The sequence below is a fragment of the Eucyclogobius newberryi genome, unplaced genomic scaffold (assembly GCF_026437365.1).
Source record: "Eucyclogobius newberryi isolate DKJ021-1_F unplaced genomic scaffold, fEucNew1.0.hap1 SCAF_17, whole genome shotgun sequence".
Lineage (NCBI taxonomy): Eukaryota > Metazoa > Chordata > Actinopteri > Gobiiformes > Gobiidae > Eucyclogobius > Eucyclogobius newberryi.
The window spans coordinates 6,968,376-6,985,775 of NW_027315801.1; the positions used below are offsets into that span (position 1 = coordinate 6,968,376).

At 42.7% G+C, this 17,400-nt stretch overlaps 1 protein-coding gene across 2 annotated transcripts in view; it reads left to right on the plus strand.

Annotated features, from left to right (window-relative positions):
- src (v-src avian sarcoma (Schmidt-Ruppin A-2) viral oncogene homolog) overlaps positions 1 to 17,400 on the plus strand; it is a 56,486-nt gene that overhangs the window by 641 nt on the left and 38,445 nt on the right. The window lies entirely within an intron of this gene.

Here is a 17,400-nt window from a genome sequence, read left to right on the forward strand (position 1 = left end):
ATTTTGTCACTTTTACACTGCAATGAGATGTTTAAAGTTAATTGAGGACTATATGTTGTGGAGTGTACATTAAATTGACGTCTATAAGTCAAATTGCCGAGTTTGTGTTCGTTTTCTCGTGTTTTTTTACGGTAAATCCGTACGATTGTATTGGAAGGTGTGTCCAAAGATACATATTAATACTATTGTATTTAATTAACAAATTGTTTTTATGTATAATAGTGTCTTTTTCAATGTTATTGGTGTGTTTGATTTGGTTTTAAATAACGGTTGCGCTTTATTTATGACCTCCCTGTATTATTGCCATTACTTTGATTGTATTTTGTTCTTAAATTGGCTTTCTTTGGCTGGTTAGACATCTTAAAAGTTTGAAAATTATTGTATACTTAATAAATAAAAAATAATTTATTTTATATGTGAAAACTGGGATTAACCTCGGAATAACACAAAAAAAATCACAATCAACGTGTTTTTGGCAAATGAAAACCACATGAACAATGTCAGTATTTCATATTGATTATTTTATGACATTATTATTCACACTTTGCATTTTTTGATGCAAATCAATACTTCGACAAATACTTCTCGTTTTTAATTTTATCCACTGATATATTTCATACTTTAACGCAAATTATACTTTTTGTGACCATTTTGAGGCGTCAAATTGTTTCCGTCTTTTGTACTTTAAACTCTACAGTGCTGTTTTTGTTCTAAAGGTTATAAACTCTCATCGTTTGGACGCAGACGTTTGACCGATGCAGATGACAGAACATTTTAACGCTTCTTCTGAGTTTGTTTGGCCGATGTGCAAAGACGGTTCCTTCCCAAAGGTTCCGTTGTCGCTGCACGTTCGGACTCGCTCGGCTCAAATACCTCACATTTTTCCTGCCGCCGTCGTCATATGTTTAGGATTATAGTCCCTCTCCCGCTCCACCAGGCCAAAACGTCCCGTGAACCGCTTCTATTATTAGACAAAAGTAGAAGTGAGTCGAATTTAAAGGAAGTCGTTGTGTCGGGTCAGTTCTGCTTCTCGTTCGACCCGTTCGTTGGACGATATTGTGCGAATTCACTGTTTTAATTGACAAACTTTTGGTGGAAATCCTGTCTTAAGAAGTAGTTTTGACTTGAACTAAAGTATTGAAGTAACTGTACTCTTACTTGAGCTACACGGGTATCGATACCGAGACTCTGATCGATACTGTTTCTGGTATCGAGAACTTGTCTGACCTGAAAACATCAACATGCAGCTAACGATTATGGTCTGGATCTTTAATTAATTTTTTTTAGATTGTGACATTATGTTTTAAGAAGAACTGTTTTTAGTCGTTGTGTCAAGTATCGCATCAGGCTCGACTCAATGGAGAGATCGTTTTCCCGAATGTCCCACAGTAAAACTTTATTTATCTTGCATTTGTTCAGTTTCTTAGTTGGTCCATCATTGGTCCATCGTTGTTGGTCCATAGTTAGTCATTGTTGGTCCATCGTCGGTCCTTTGTTGGTCCATCGTTGGTTTTCGCTAGTCATTGTTGGTCCTTCGTTGGTCATCGTCGGTCCATCGTCGGTCCATCGTCGGTCCATCGTCGGTCCATCGTCGGTCCTTTGTTGGTCCATCGTTGGTTTTCGCTAGTCATTGTTGGTCCTTCATTGGTCATCGTCGGTCCTTCGTTGGGCCATCGTCGGTCCATTGTTGGTCATTGTTGGTCATCGTCGGTCCTTTGTTGGGCCATCGTTGGTTTTCGCTAGTCATTGTTGGTCCTTCGTTGGTCATCGTTGGTCCTTCGTTGGTCCATCGTCGCTCATTGTTGGTCCATTGTCGGTCCGGTCCAGATTTCCCGCGTGGCGTTGAAACTCGTCCTCGAGAGTCCGTGTTGTGTTCTTATCAGAGTTTGACACTTTGCTCTTTGCACCGAGCTCTTCCTCCTCTTGTTCCTGTCGCCGTTTGATCCGACTGAAGCTAATGAAGATGTTTAGAGTAAAACGTCGTTATATTGTCACAAATGTGTCTCAATCTCTTTATTCTTTGATTATTGTTTTGTTAAGTATTGTCGATCACGAGTGCTGTAGATTTGTGACAGACGGTCAAACAATCGTGCAGATTGTGAAGAAAACTGAAATATGAAGTCAAAAAACAGGGACGTCACGCAAATGTTAGTATTGCGTTTATTATTAAAAACATCACGATTTAACGATTATTATTGAGACTGTGACAGAACAGCAGTGACATCTTAATTTCCTTCATTCTCGTGCTCTGACGTGTGACTGTTCCTCAAATTTGTGAGCGGATTTTATACAATTTTACTTTCTGAAAGACAAAATAATAATAAATGTGATTAAAAACAGCCAGATATTAAAGTTCTTTACATTTAGCTCTGTTTTTGGACAATATATTGAACTAAAAATATATAATTTTGCATCTAAAATTGAATCTCACAAGAATCTGAGTTTCAGAACATATTTGAAGAGTCTAAACCGGCTGCAACTGTTATAGTTGTTTATATGATTTTATTGTACAATGAGACTTTATCTCATTCAAACATTATCAACCAAATAAAGGTTGAAATATTGTGACTGAAGTCTTAGACTTCATATGAATTAAATATATATATGAATATGAAAGTGTGTTATTGACAGAAAATCTAATAGTTTTATCCATTTTTGGGATTTTATCTTTTAGTTTTAGATTCTGTTTATTCCAGGCAACGATTATTATTACACTGCACAAAATATGAATTTCTAGATAAAGTCAAATTATCTTAAATTAATTAATCCAATCTTAATTAAATGGGACAATTAATGTTCCCATTTCAAAATGTCTTGAAACTATATTCTACATTTAAATCTAACCTGGTCAAAACTGCTCAAATTAAGATTAAAATTATTCTGAATTTAGGTAACTTTACGCAAGGCTTGATATGAAAATGTTCATGATTAGTTAATTAATCCTTTTCTTTTTCGCACTATTTTCTGTCATTTATAACAGGTGTAGTTGAAACCTTTTACGGTTTTTGACTCGATTGTGATGATATTGTGTTAATTATCATGACAAATATAATAAACATAAAATAAATATAAACACGTTGTTGTCTCGTTCATGGTGTTCTTTTCGCTCTGCGTTTGGTCCAAATCCTGCCCTGAGCTCGTTTGCGTTATTGCTTTTCCCCCGAGGATTTAAAATGTTTGGCAGGAGCGACACAAAAGCACATGACGTGTTCTGGATCGAGCCGAACCTTCACTTCCGGGTCAACGACGAGCAAAAGACGAGCAAAAGACGTTTAGAACAAAAGCAGTGGCATTATTAAATAAAATTGCTAAAATTTACAATATTGTGCCCAATATTTGTAATTATTCTCAATCGTGAAGCGCTTGTGAACACAGTACTCGCACACGGTACTCACGCGGTACTCACGCGGTACTCACGCGGTACTCACGCGGTACTCACGCGGTACTCACGCGGTACTCACGCGGTACTCACGCGGTACTCACACGCACCGCGGTACTCACACGCGGTACTCACACGCAGTACTCACACGCAGTACCATCGCTTCTCCCACTAACACAATATCCTGTCTTCTTCATAAAAACTTCAAACCCTGTAGTTAAAATCTGCACAAACATGCTAAATACACGTGATTGGATTGCTAGTTCATACAGTATTTCAGTATTTTTGTTAATTCTCCATGACATAAATTGCAAATACGCAATTAGATATTTAGATTCAGCCCTAGTTGATATATGTTTACCTTTTTATCTGGCTAAAATGCATTAGAAAACCTCTACATGAACAGTAGAAATGATCATCAGTTGCAGCTCGTTTTTGTAAATGAATCGTCCACATCGGGACCCTGAGAACCGGTTCCTCGTCTACATCGGGACCCTGGGAACCGGTTCCTCGTCCACATCAGGACTTGGAATGCCGTGAATGTGGCACCGAAGCTCGTGGACCAAGAGCGGCTCTGGAGACTCAAATTCCTCCTAATTGGCCGTAAGTGTGTTGTGCGCTGGCGTCTTTGTGCGGCGGTCGCTGGCATCAATGCGCCTCTTGTTTTCCTCCTGCGCTGAGCCTTTTGAACGAGTCACTTCCACGTTAAGAGTCGCCTTTGTGCACAACCTCAGGAAGCACTCGTGTTTTAAGACCGAGACATTGCAGTATTGTGCTCTGCGGTGCGGGTTTGAAAGGCTTTGGGACACTTTGCGTTAGCGTTTTATGCGTTGCAGTTAAAATACTGTATATGTGTAAATGGTGTTCTGTAGCGCCGCAGCTAACAAGTGCTTTAAAGTGCATTGTGCCACTTTGTCATGTAGTAAAGTTAATGTAATGCAGTAGAAAACATCTTTTTGGGTGAAAATGAGACCACAGCACTTTTCTTTGCATCTTGTCTTATTCTCAGAGAAGCAGGAAGCGCGGCGTTAGCATGCTAATGTTTGTTAGCTTTATTGCGACGACAAAACTCGCTCTGAACTCGTGAGAAGTGCTTCTAAACTCATCCCGGTGAATTTTTAGGATGTTCAGAACGCATGCACTTAACAACTGCACTAGTTGAGGATGCACTAGTTGAGGAAGCACCATCAGGAGAGGCGTTTATAGCAGGAAAAATCACATTATAACAACAATGAAATTTCCCCATGTGGGACAATAAAGGATTATCTTATCTTATCTTAAAGATGATCGAACAACAACTATTTTTTTTTTAGTTATACTTTGTTTTACGCCTTCTGAAGACTTGAGCTTTAACTTTTTTTCATCCGAACCAAATGTAAACACGCAGGAAAAGATTATTCAACCCAGTCTTATTTGATGTCACGAGGTCAGCTTGTCTTTTTTTTTATCAATATGGTTTGGAGCAGAGTTCAAATTGTTTGAGGAAGAAATGTGACTATTTTTGCCTTAACTGGGATTGATTTAATCTTTGTCTGTCTTAAGTTCCAGAAATTAATACTGAAAGACATTTTTATAATCTTTTTGATTAGACAAAATACAGTTCAACCAAACCGCGATCCATCAATATGAGGAGAAAGCTAAATTGTGACGGATTTATGTTGGTCATTTCGCTCGCCCGTAACTGGAAATGGCATGATAACGTGTTGCTAATATATTTATCATAATGTGTCTAGTTTTAAGTGCGCCTCGAGCCCTGAGCCCTGCGTTTGGCCCCCGAGCACCGCCGCGTTTGAACCTTTAAGTGCAGCGCCCGCGTTAAACCGACTGTCGTGGCTTTGCCGACAGCGTCATATCATCTGTGTCCCACTTTCTTTGGGTCAAATCCGGATTAATTGGCACCAGTGCCGCAACGCTGACGCTTGGCTCGAGAAGAGCGAGAGAAACCGCCTTTGAAATGTGGCTGACTTGGTAAAGTGTCTGTTTCATGTTCATGTTATTTTATGTCGGCAAAACCATGAATGAAAATGAAAGAAGACAATACCAGTGGTCCATAGTGTATAACCGTCTGAATATTTCATGCAAAAACTGGACATATGCGCCGCCACCTGTTCGCGCCGCGTCTCGGACTGAACCGTTGAACGTCTGGGAATCGGGCGTCGGACTGTCGAAGCAGACAATGTTGATGTAAAATAAATGATCAAGCAGCATCAGAAAACCCTTCAAAGAGATTGTTAGAGCAAAAAACACGTTCACACACACCTCAATGTGCAGGGCATGAAACGATGTCAATCAGTGTAATTACAATAATTGATTTTCATACAAAGGAGTCGACTCAATTACACAAATGTCAAGACCACAATGAGAAGAAAAACACACTAATGTAATAGAATGAGACAAAATGGTAGAAGCTTCTTCAACTGTTGCTGTTACTACCATGTGGTCTTAGCTCGGATAAAGACCGTTCTAAAACTGTTAAGAAAAGGTCCAATCTGGTCCCGTTTGTGATTCCTTCTGTGTACAGTGAGTTTCTTCAGCTATTGAGACGTTTGGGTCTGTGGTTGGACTGGCAAACATCTCGTTGGAAAACATGAATGAGTTCCAAATCGAACTAAAAGTTAGGAAACTGGAGGATCCAGCGGAAATCCACCGGGTCACTGGGGTCATCAAAAGTATCTGATAAAACTGAAATAGAAACTACAAACATTTGAGAAAGTACTGGTACAAAAAACTCTTATGAAATATGACCTTTCCTGAATAGTTTTAGCATTAAACGAGACATTTAAGAACGATTAAAACAGAACTACATTTAGCAATTTTCATAATAAAGTGAAAACCCCTCTGTGAAACCAGATCACGCAACCTCAGCTGAGATTGAAGAGTTCCGAGCTGTGGGAGCAGCATAACAGGTCTTACAGTATCACCAAATGTATATGAATATTTTGGGCTGCAGGATCGATGAATATTGCCATGCGCTTCAGTTTAGTTTACAGAGAGGTATTGCAAAATCACAAGGGACCCTGTGATTCTCCGAAATAATAAAGTACTATTGTTTTATGTCTAATCGTTTGTATCAAAATCTGCGGCGACTGTTGCTAACCTCAAGGCTCATAAACAGCAATTCGTAGAGCGAAGTTACAGTAACGTTCATACCGTTCGCTGCCGTTGAGCGTTTAAACCCACAACTTCCTCCCTCTGAAGCTATAAACGATCAGACTTATTAAACTTGTGCCTCAGCAGTCGATTGTACCAAACAGAACCATGTTATTGACTTTCACTTGTGCCACGGCGTTTGATGGAGTGAGTGAAATGATAAGCGGCAGTTGTGTGTCTCTTCTTTGTGCCGAGTCCGTTTTGAATGGAGCTTCAGATGGTTTGATGCAGTCGGGACAGAGGGGCGCTTGTCTCGCTCTGCCGGGCCCACGGGCGCTTCCAGTCCCGGGTGACACGCAGCGCCCATCTCCCCCTGAATCTCGCCTCTGTTCTGGGAGAAGGGGCCGTCACTTTTTCGGGGTCCTTGTGACAGGAAAAGGGTCCGCGTTATGCAGAAAGAGCGACGCTTGTGTGGGCGGCTTTGTGTCGACGCAGCTGTGGAATCGTGGAGGATGCGGCGGTGGAAAGGGAGCGAGGGCACGAACGGGGCACCAGTGTGAAAAATACTCCACTATGAAAGCGAGGGTAGAGGCGGGGCACCAGTCTGAAAAATACTCCACTATGAAAGCGAGGGTAGAGGCGGGGCACCAGTTTGAAAAATTCTCCACTATGAAAGCGAGGGCACAAGCGGGGCACCAGTCTGAAAAATACTATAATAATAATAATTCACATGTTTGACTGTGAACGATTTTTGGAAACCACGCAATCCTCATTTGTGGGGTTCATGGTGGAAAACGGGTTCAAAGGTCTTCATGGTTTTAGAAATGAAGACTAACAACTAACATTTGAAGACAGTGAGGCAAAAATGGGTTTGAGCAAGAAGTGAAGGAGGCAGTTTTTGAAGAAAACCCTTTTTTATTTAACTTTTTAGCCAAAAACTACAAAAAAAAGGTTTTTAGTGCACTGACATACATAAATACACACAAGCATGTGTCCTTACTGTTGGCGAGCTTGCATCTCCACAAACCTGACTCGTACTTGTCCTGCTAAAATGTTTTTCCCTTGGCTATAATATTCCACAGTATGGCATAAAATAGACTTTCTACCTCCAGAAAGTTACACACTGTTACTTTAAATACTGTTACAACCTCCCCTCAGTCTACAATACCATCATAAGACTTCGCAGAAATCCAGTCAAATGCTCATGACATAAACAAGAACAGGGCTTTCAGATTTAAGTTTGTAATCTACAAAAGACACGGTAGTCGTAGTAATTTGTTTTCTCTCTTTTTTGTAGATTATAGGAAAGACGTCCTCATTAACTTTGTATAGTCTATAAAACATTATAATCTACCAATTTGTTGACTGTCCTTGCCTTCAACTGTAGAAATATTGTCTTTGTCGAATCTGAAATACAATTTTCAACTTTCATTTTTCAACTGTCTTCACAAACTGTCACTTGAACGATGTGAAACTTTGATAAATAAATACAATATCCCAGCAAAGTCATGATTAGAGCATAATCCTGTCACATTCACGGCTCAAAGTGTTTTCATTGATTCTGCACTGTCGCTGGATTAAAAACAACAGATGAAACGACTGACCGATGTCGCCGCATTGACCGCTGTCGCCGCATCGCTGTCGCCGCATTGACCGCTGTCGCCGCATTGACCGCTGTCGCCGCATCGCTGTCGCCGCATTGACCGCTGTCGCCGCATTGACCGCTGTCGCCGCATTGACCGCTGTCGCCGCATTGACCGATTTCGCCGCATTGACCGACGTCGCCGCGTTCACTGATTCAGGTGGCGGCGCATATGTCCGCTGTTGATTCGCACTGTCCGAACGCCAGATTCTCACGATTTGAGGTCAAATGAAAAACATACTTGTAAAAAAAAAAAAAGTCTCCAAATTAAGGCTCCGAGGTCGATCTTCAGGCGACTGCGGCGTGACACGGCCGAAAAAAACAATATATATATATATATATATATATATGTGTATGTGTATATGTAAGAGGGGTTGTATCCTTCCTTCAATGTCAATGCCGGTGTTTGGACGTTTGATTCAAGGTGTAATTAGATGACTTTTTTCACTCCTTCTAATGATCTTTTGTTGTCATGGTGCCAGGATGATGAAAGTGCCCTTCAGACTTCATTTGAAAACGGACAAATTTCATGAACTTAAGACTAAATGGGACCTAAATGTTGTGCCTTTCTTATTATTAGGCCCGAGCGCCACAAGCTGGCGAGAGGCCTATTAATCTCGTAAGGCCGTGCGAAGCACGGCTGCGAAAGTGCTCGCCCACTTCCAAACACTCACTAACGCACTCCTCCACTCATGCATGCCCCGTGCATACTAATTAGTAGTAGGAAAATGGAACATTACCGTTGTAAACGGGCGAAGCCCGTGCAAAAGTGCACACTAAACGAGCACTTTACATTGAGATGACGACCGCTTCGCGGCCGTCATCCCCATATAAAGCACTCATTTGCCCTAAGTAGCTCACGAATACGTTCCCCATCGCTTGCATGTTCCGTGCATATAAGCATGTAATGCAAAAATTGAACATTATTACTGTATAGAGGGCCAAAAACACAAAGTGGGCGGAGCCCACTCAAAATTAACAAAAGTACCCGTCAGTGACCAGGGACCCACACCATGAGGTAGGAAAGCGCTCGCGCTTTCCGAAAATGTATAGTTTATGATATTTGAAAAATGGGAAACATTGTTTTCGCATCGGAATATTATTCTTTCTTCTTTCTTCTTTCTTTCTTCTCGGGACCAACCCCCCCTATTTTTCACCCAGTGAACATTGACGAAAAGTCACAAAAATTTGCACACCTCTAAAAATCGTGCCTCTCTACATTCTGGCTATTTCCCTTTTCTAAAATAAAAAAATTGGCGCGTCAGCGCCCCCAAATGTACCAAAAATGCATTGAGAGATGGAAAATGACCCAAAAAAAATCTGATCGTAGAATCATGAAATTTGGCGCAGAGGTAGATGGTGACAAGAGAAGTAAAAAATATTATTACGGCAACGCCGTCCGCCCAACCAAATGTCGGCCATATTGCTTCAAAAATGGCTAAACATGACTTCGGAGTTTTTCCAAACGTCGTACTTTTACGAACTCCTCCCATGGCGTTGGCCCTAAAAAGCTGAAATTTGGTGAAAATGCTACTGAGGAGTGGGACATCAAAAGTTATCCAAATTACATTGATACCTGTCACGGTCTCTGTGCGGCGAAGCCGCAAACTGTAGCAAGAATTTCAGAAATCTCCCAAATTTTACATTTCTGCCGTTTGCGCAGATAAAGTCCGAATTGCGTCAAATTAGAATCAGTTGTTAAACTCTTTGCCCTAAACCTACTTGAAGTGAAATAAATTAATTTGGAGCCACAGCGCCCCCTACAGATCTTGTATGGAGGTTAAATGTTTAGTTTTGAGAAATTTTATGAAATTTGACACACAACTCAATTTTAGAATCCCCATCAAAAAAGTCAATGAGACCCATGTCATAATTGTTATGGCTTTGCCGTAACGATGACCGAAACCTTCCATGTTATTCCAATGGGGAAATTGCCAGAACATGTTTACACTTTAGACTTTCACAAACTCCTCTTAGGGCGTCGGCCCTATTAACCTGAAATTTGGTGAGACTCATCCTCAGGGGTGGACCATCAAAAGTTATCCACATTTTTATTCAAAGAGTCACGGTGTCTGTGCGGTAAAGCCGCACATTTTGCCAAGAATTCAAAATAAAATTGCTTTTTGATGGTAAAACAAAGGGGAGAAGATGTGACAGCGTCACAGATTCAGCAGTAGGCGTAATAAAAGGACAATTGGGGCGCGTTAGCGCCCCCTCCTCTTGCGGCGTGGCGGCGGTGTGGCGGCGGCGTGGCGAGGGCCGATCATTGCCGCTCGCGGCTATATTTAATTATTATTATCATTATCATCATCATATTTGTTTTGCTCTCTGGTCTTATTCCTTGTTTGTCCAGTGAATAAAAACACTTTCTTCGGCGAAAAGGTGCAACATGTAACAACAATATAATAGCAATATTTATATTTAGAAAAATAAATTAAGAAAAATAATAATAAATAAATAAAATAATAATAATACTAATAGTGATGATGATGATGATGGCAATATATAAATTTAGAAAAATAAATTAAGAAAAAAATAATAATGAATTAAATGATAATGATTATGAGGGTAATAATAATAAAAACAAAGGAAAGTGCTATTCTCCAGTTTTTCTCTGTAAAGTCAGGCCTTTTTCAGACCTGGTTCCATGTGCTGAAGGTGTGTGGTTTTACAATCACGAGCTCGAGCGTGTTCAGTCGCGTCCGTGCCGCGGTGGGAAAGCTTTTATCCGGGCGGGTTTCCAACATGTGGAGAAGGGCGGCGAGAACCGGCGCGTCCTCCTCCGACAAAACACGGTCTGGAATCATGACGTCAGATGAACCACGCTTTGTGCTTTTTGTTCACTGATTCATAAATAAATCGGCAACGTTTTAAAGTTTTTTTTTACCTTTTTTCTTTTTTTCCTCGTATGCAACCTTTCTGTCAGAATTAGTAATGTGTTTGTTAATGTTGGTTCGTTCTGGGGCTGTAAGCATTCTGTCGTTTACTCGATTAATCGGTTGATGTCGTCTTAGTTGACCCACATTTTTATTGGTCAATTTAAAACGTATTATTGGGATTATGCACTTTTTTATGCGGAAGACACAAAGTGAAGAAGCTGGAGATCCATTTTTTGTGCCGTTTTTGGTCTTTTGCTGTGTGCAAAATTCTTATTGATTGATCTTCTGCCTCTTATGATTTTTGGGTCGGATCTGGCTCTTCTGGCACTTGGCCCACGCTCCCTTTCAGGCGACCATTTGATGCAATCCCTGTGTGTTTTTAAAGGAAACGTGTATGAACAAGAACAAATGCCAGTTATATTCCATTTGCATATTGAAACCAGGAAGAGACTTGATTTAAGATAAGAATCCTTTATTGTCCCACATGGGGAAATTTCATTGAAAAACTTGAACACTGCGGTTGTCGTGATAAAGGCTCAACACTTTTTGATGCTACATTGATACTGACGTTTTCAACACAAAACAATCACACTTTCCTCTGTAACTTTAAGTGCCTATGACAGGTTTTTTTCAATTTTCAGATTTTGTCTTTATTTGATGTTTTTATACGTTACATACTTTTTTATGTTCTCTAATCTGTTATTATTTTAAACTCTATTTCAGACAGATGAAATGTCTGTTCTTGGTCTTGGATTTTATCAAATAAATTACCCACAAAAAATGCAATTTATACTCAAGTGCCACTTATGTTTTTTTCTTCTCAATTAAGCTTTTTTTAGCTGGTGCGACTTCTACTCTGGTGCGACTTATAGTCTGGAAAATACAGTACATATTACGACTTATTTTCGCGTGAAAATTGTGACTTTTCTTCAAATAAAATAAAAAAAAAGAACTAAATCTTTCTCATATGTTATGATAATTTTTTTAGTCTTTATGATTATATTGTGACCCAAAAAATCCCAACTATTGATTAATGTTGGGTTGTTTGTTGCGTCGTGTTGTGTTTGTTGCGTTGTGTTGCGTCGTGTTGTGTTTGTTGAGTTGTGTCGTGTGTTGAGTTGTGTCGTGTGTTGAGTTGTGTCGTGTGTTGAGTTGTGTCGTGTGTTGAGTTGTGTCGTGTGTTGAGTTGTGTCGTGTGTTGTGTTTGTTGAGTTGTGTCGTGTGTTGAGTTGTGTCGTGTGTTGTGAGGCTCTGGGTTCTGGGTTCATTCCGCTCTCAGTTCTCAGTTCTCTTCTGCTTTAGGCCCTGGTTCTCGTCACGTCTCCTGCAGAGCCACTGTGAGGACCAGAGCACATGAGTGGAATGACTGATGAGCAATAGAGCGGTTACTGTTTAACCCGGTGGCTCAGACTCTAGTTTTACCCTCCGCGGTGGAAAGTTTAACTCATGTAATGTCTACACACGGTTTACGCTTTTAACCATGGGCCGTGTGACATGTGCAGAGTAAACGCTCGACTCAAGAGTGAAACTGGCAAAAGGCCTCGAAACCTTACTGTATCTCTATGATCTAAACACGTATCTGGCTCAAATCGCACTCACGAGACGATAATTGTACGGAGTTTACGCAAAAACTATTTTATAGAGAAAAGTACTAGTAAAAGTACTGTGTAAAAAGGAACATTAGGGTTAAAGCTTGTTATTATTTAGTCCTAAAATTTGTGCATTTTAGTCCTGAGCTAGTCCTGGTTTAGTCCTAGTTTAGTCCTGGTTTAGTCCTTAGTCCTGGTTTAGTCCTTGTCTGTTCTCCATCTAGTCCTGGTTTAGACCTGGTTTAGCCCATATTTAGTCCATAGTTAGTCCTGACTTAGTCCTAGTTCCTAGTTTGTGACCTCACTTCCTTTTCTCGCTGTTGTCCTGTACACATCCTTAACCTGAATAAAATATTTAGTCAAAGTTGGGTGATTAAAACACCATCGACAGATTAATCGACTAAACCACTAAAGTCTGAGGTCTGTAGGACTTAACGACGAGCTCTGGTCTTTGTGATGCAGAGGTTCAGGGCCAATCCTGACACTAGAAACATTGGAACTAAACTGTGGCAAGTTCAGACTTTTATTCAAGTATTTTTCGTGTTCATTGGAGCTGATTAAATGATCCAATTATCAAATCGCAAAGGCTGCAGTTATTTGGTCAGTAGAATGTCCTCTGTAAACAACAAAACATCCTCTTCATTTACCTCTACAAACGTTTCTGAAATACATGGACTTTCTTTGCTCAAATCATCTTACTTTCAATTAGACCTTCTTGTTCCGTTTATTGCTCTTCTTCAGCACTTCGGTTTTAAATGTGTTCTATTAATACATTTTAATTAATTGAATCAAAGAGAATCCCATTTTTATTTTTTTACATAAATTGCAAATGGACTCGATCCTGCTGAGTCTGTACCTGCCTGAGCCGCCACATTCTTGCCGAAGGCTCAGAGCTCGGTTTAAACTCGCCTCGTCGTGTCCACACATTCCTGAACCGCGAGCGATCCTTCTGGGGAATCGCGAGCGATCCCTCTGGGGAACCGCGAGCGATCCTTTTGGGGAACCGCGAGCGATCCTTTTGGGGAACCGCGAGCGATCCTTTTGGGGAACCGCGAGCGATCCTTTTGGGGAACCGCGAGCGATCCTTTTGGGGAACCGTTAGCGATCCTTCTGGGGAACCGCGAGCGATCCTTCTGGGGAACCGCGAGCGATCCTTCTGGGGAACCGTTAGCGATCCTTCTGGGGAACCGTTAGCGATCCTTCTGGGGAACCGCGAGCGATCCTTCTGGGGAATCGCGAGCGATCCCTCTGGGGAACCGCGAGCGATCCTTTTGGGGAACCGCGAGCGATCCTTTTGGGGAACCGTTAGCGATCCTTCTGGGGAACCGCGAGCGATCCTTCTGGGGAACCGCGAGCGATCCTTCTGGGGAACCGTTAGCGATCCTTCTGGGGAACCGTTAGCGATCCTTCTGGGGAACCGTTAGCGATCCTTCTGGGGAACCGCGAGCGATCCTTCTGGGGAACCGCGAGCGATCCTTCTGGGGAACCGCGAGCGATCCTTCTGGGGAACCGTTGGGGAACCGCTTGCGATCCTTCTAGGGAACAGTTAGCGATCCTTCTGGGGAACCGTTGGGGAACCATTAGCGATCCTTCTAGGGAACCGTTGGGGAACCGCTAGCGATCCTTCTAGGGAACCGTTGGGGAACTGCTAGCGATCCTTCTAGGGAACCGTTGGGGAACCGCTAGCGATCCTTCTAGGGAACCGTTGGGGGACCGTTAGCGATCCTTCTGGGGAACCGCTAGCGATCCTTCTGGGGAACTGTGAGCGACCCTTATGGGGGGGGGAGACCGCGAGCGACCCTTATGGGGGGGGAGACTGCCAGCGACCCTTCTGGGGGGGGGGAGACTGCCAGCGACCCTTCTGGTGGAGACCGCCAGCGACCCTTCTGGTGGAGACCGCCAGCGACCCTTCTGGTGGAGACCGCCAGCGACCCTTCTGGTGGAGACCGCCAGCGACCCTTCTGGGGGAGACCGTGCTCCAGAGACCGTGCTTTTAACTCGCTCTGAACAGTGTGAGATCACAGGTTAAACGTAAGCCTCGGGAGTTCACCGTGAGGCCTGGTCTCTGTGGACGGATGCGTTTGAAATGTAAAGAGCTGAACCAGAGTCTGTGAAGGTCGAAGTGAAGAATCTGAGTAAAGATGGTAAATATGAACTCTGCCCATCCAAAAAGAGAAGTCGCCACAGAAGAAAAGGGTCACACATTGTAACACTTTCACATCACACGTTCACCATAGCATAGTTTCAATTAAGCTTCTGCAACATTAACAGATGTATTTCTGTCTACTGTGTCATTGTTCCTCACACAGATCTTCAGTGTGTCATTGTTCCTCACACAGATCTTCACTGTGTCATTGTTCCTCTTACAGATCTTCAGTGTGTTGTTGTTCCTCACACAGATCTTCACTGTGTCATTGTTCCTCTTACAGATCTTCAGTGTGTTGTTGTTCCTCACACAGATCTTCAGTGTGTCGTTGTTCCTCACACAGATCTTCAGTGTGTCGTTGTTCCTCACACAGATCTTCAGCGTGTCATTGTTCCTTCTCTAGCTCGTCCCAAACACTCTCACTGGGGTTCAGATCTGCAATTGGATGTTTTCTCTGCTCGATGCCATTGATTTGGCCCTTCTCAAACACACAGACATCTGCTCCATGACCACGGGATTCGTCTTTCCACATGGCTGTTCCAGAAATGAGCTCAGTTGGGTTCAAACACCGTGAATCCAAGAGTATGTGCCGATGAATTTTTCCAATTTTAATAGAACGTAAACACAAGAAAGGGGTGTCTTGCCCTCTCCAGGTGAGTGGGAGAGTCTTTTCCCTCTCCGGGTGGGTGGGGGAGTCCTTGCCCTCTGGGTGGGTGGGTGGGGGAGTCCTTGCCCTCTCCGGGTGGGTGGGGGAGTCCTTGCCCTCTCTCAGCTGGCCTGGGATTGCCTCGGAGGAGTTGGAAGAAGTGTCTGGGGAGAGGAAGTCTGAGAGTCCCTGCTTAGACTGCCTCTCCCGTGACCCGGCCCTGGATAAGTGGAAGAAAATGGATGGATGGTAAACACAAGAAGCAGGCTGCGTGCACATCCTGGTCCTCATCACTCCTGGAAGAGCGTCTGAACGTGGAGCTTGTTTCATCTACTGTATTATTTACACCATGTGAAGGGATGAGCAGAGGTCATGGGAACTGCAGCGATGGAGGAGGGGCGGGAGGGGCTTAATCCTGTAGGAGGAGGGATGCACCCCAGCCCCCCTCTCCCTCTGCTCCCCCCCCCTCTTTCTCTCTGCTCTCCCTCTCTCTGCTTCCATTCTCTCCCTCCCTCTCCCTCCCTCTCTCAGCTCTCCATCTCTCTCTCTCTCTCTCTCTCCCCCCTCTCTCTGCTTCCACTCCCTCCCTCTCTTCCTCTCTCCCTCCCTCCCTCTGGTCCACACTCTGTTTATAGATCTCATGTCTCTTGTGATGTTTCTCTGGTGTAGAGTGTCTCTCAGACGTGGCGCTGCAGCTGCTTCGGGGAGTTCAGGGACATTCTTTACACGGGCATGAAGAAAAAATCATTTGAAGAGTACAATGACATGAGCTGTAGTCTGTGAAGCACAAGAGGGATGGGACATACAGCAGAGAGCCTTTATTTGAGTCAGATTATGCAAAGTCCATGTCATACAGTGAGGAAAATAAGTATTTGAAGACACTGGAGGACCGAACTGAGTCCAAATGGGGACCGAACTGAGTCCAAATGGGGACCGAACGGAGTCCAAACAAATGGGGACCGAACGGAGTCCAAACAAATGGGGACCGAACGGAGTCCAAACAAATGGGGACCGAACGGTGTCCAAACAAATGGGGACCGGACTGAGTCCAAACAAATGGGGACCGGACGGAGTCCAAACAAATGGGGACCGGACGGAGTCCAAACAAATGGGGACCGGACGGAGTCCAAACAAATGGGGACCGGACGGAGTCCAAATGGCTGAAGATCTGTGTGGAACAACGACACACTGGCTGGAAATAAACCTTTTTAATATTACAGAAGCTTATTGAAACAAAGCTGTAATCAAAGCTAAAGGTCTTACCAAATATTACAGCATTTTTCTGACAATTAAACCTCAGCCAACACATTTAAAGACACATTTTCAACATATTTCTGTTGGATTGACAACATCGCCCGGCCGCGCCTAGTCTTGTGTACTTTGGTTTCTCACGGGGTGTCTCAGTCTCAATTCCCCCCTTTTTTTTTTTTCAACATTGGAGTAGTTCAGAAGTTGAGAATCAGGGCCGTCACCTTCGAGTTTCAGTTGCATGACGTGATGTCATCGCGTCGTCGTTCCTGGTTCACAATGCTCCGTTTTATTCTTCTGCTGCATGTTTCAAATACCTCGGAGTCTTCAGGAGAAAAGATACGGCCGCTGTCGTGTGCGTCTCCGAACTGTCACCTACAAGAACCAGAACAATAGAGTTCACAGCGTACGACTTTTCTTTCTTTGAGAAATCATCTCAAAGACGCATTTGTCCCTTTTTAAAGTGACGTATGATAGGTTTTTACCATTTTCTAATTTTGACTTTATTTTGTATATGTGTACCTGCTGTACATATAAATGACAGTTTTTCACCAATCGAGCAGGTATTTGTGGAGAAAACGTTGAAAAATTCTTAGAAAATGACAGGAAGTGACATCACACCAGGGACACTCATTCCAGTTCATACAGAATTTACACGAAGAAACAACTTTTTTGACTCTAAACATTAATTCAACAAAATAGTCGCTCTCATATATTTTCGTTTAGATGAGTTTTGGCCCTGTGTTTGCTGGGTAATTTCTTTGTGATGTCATCAATTACA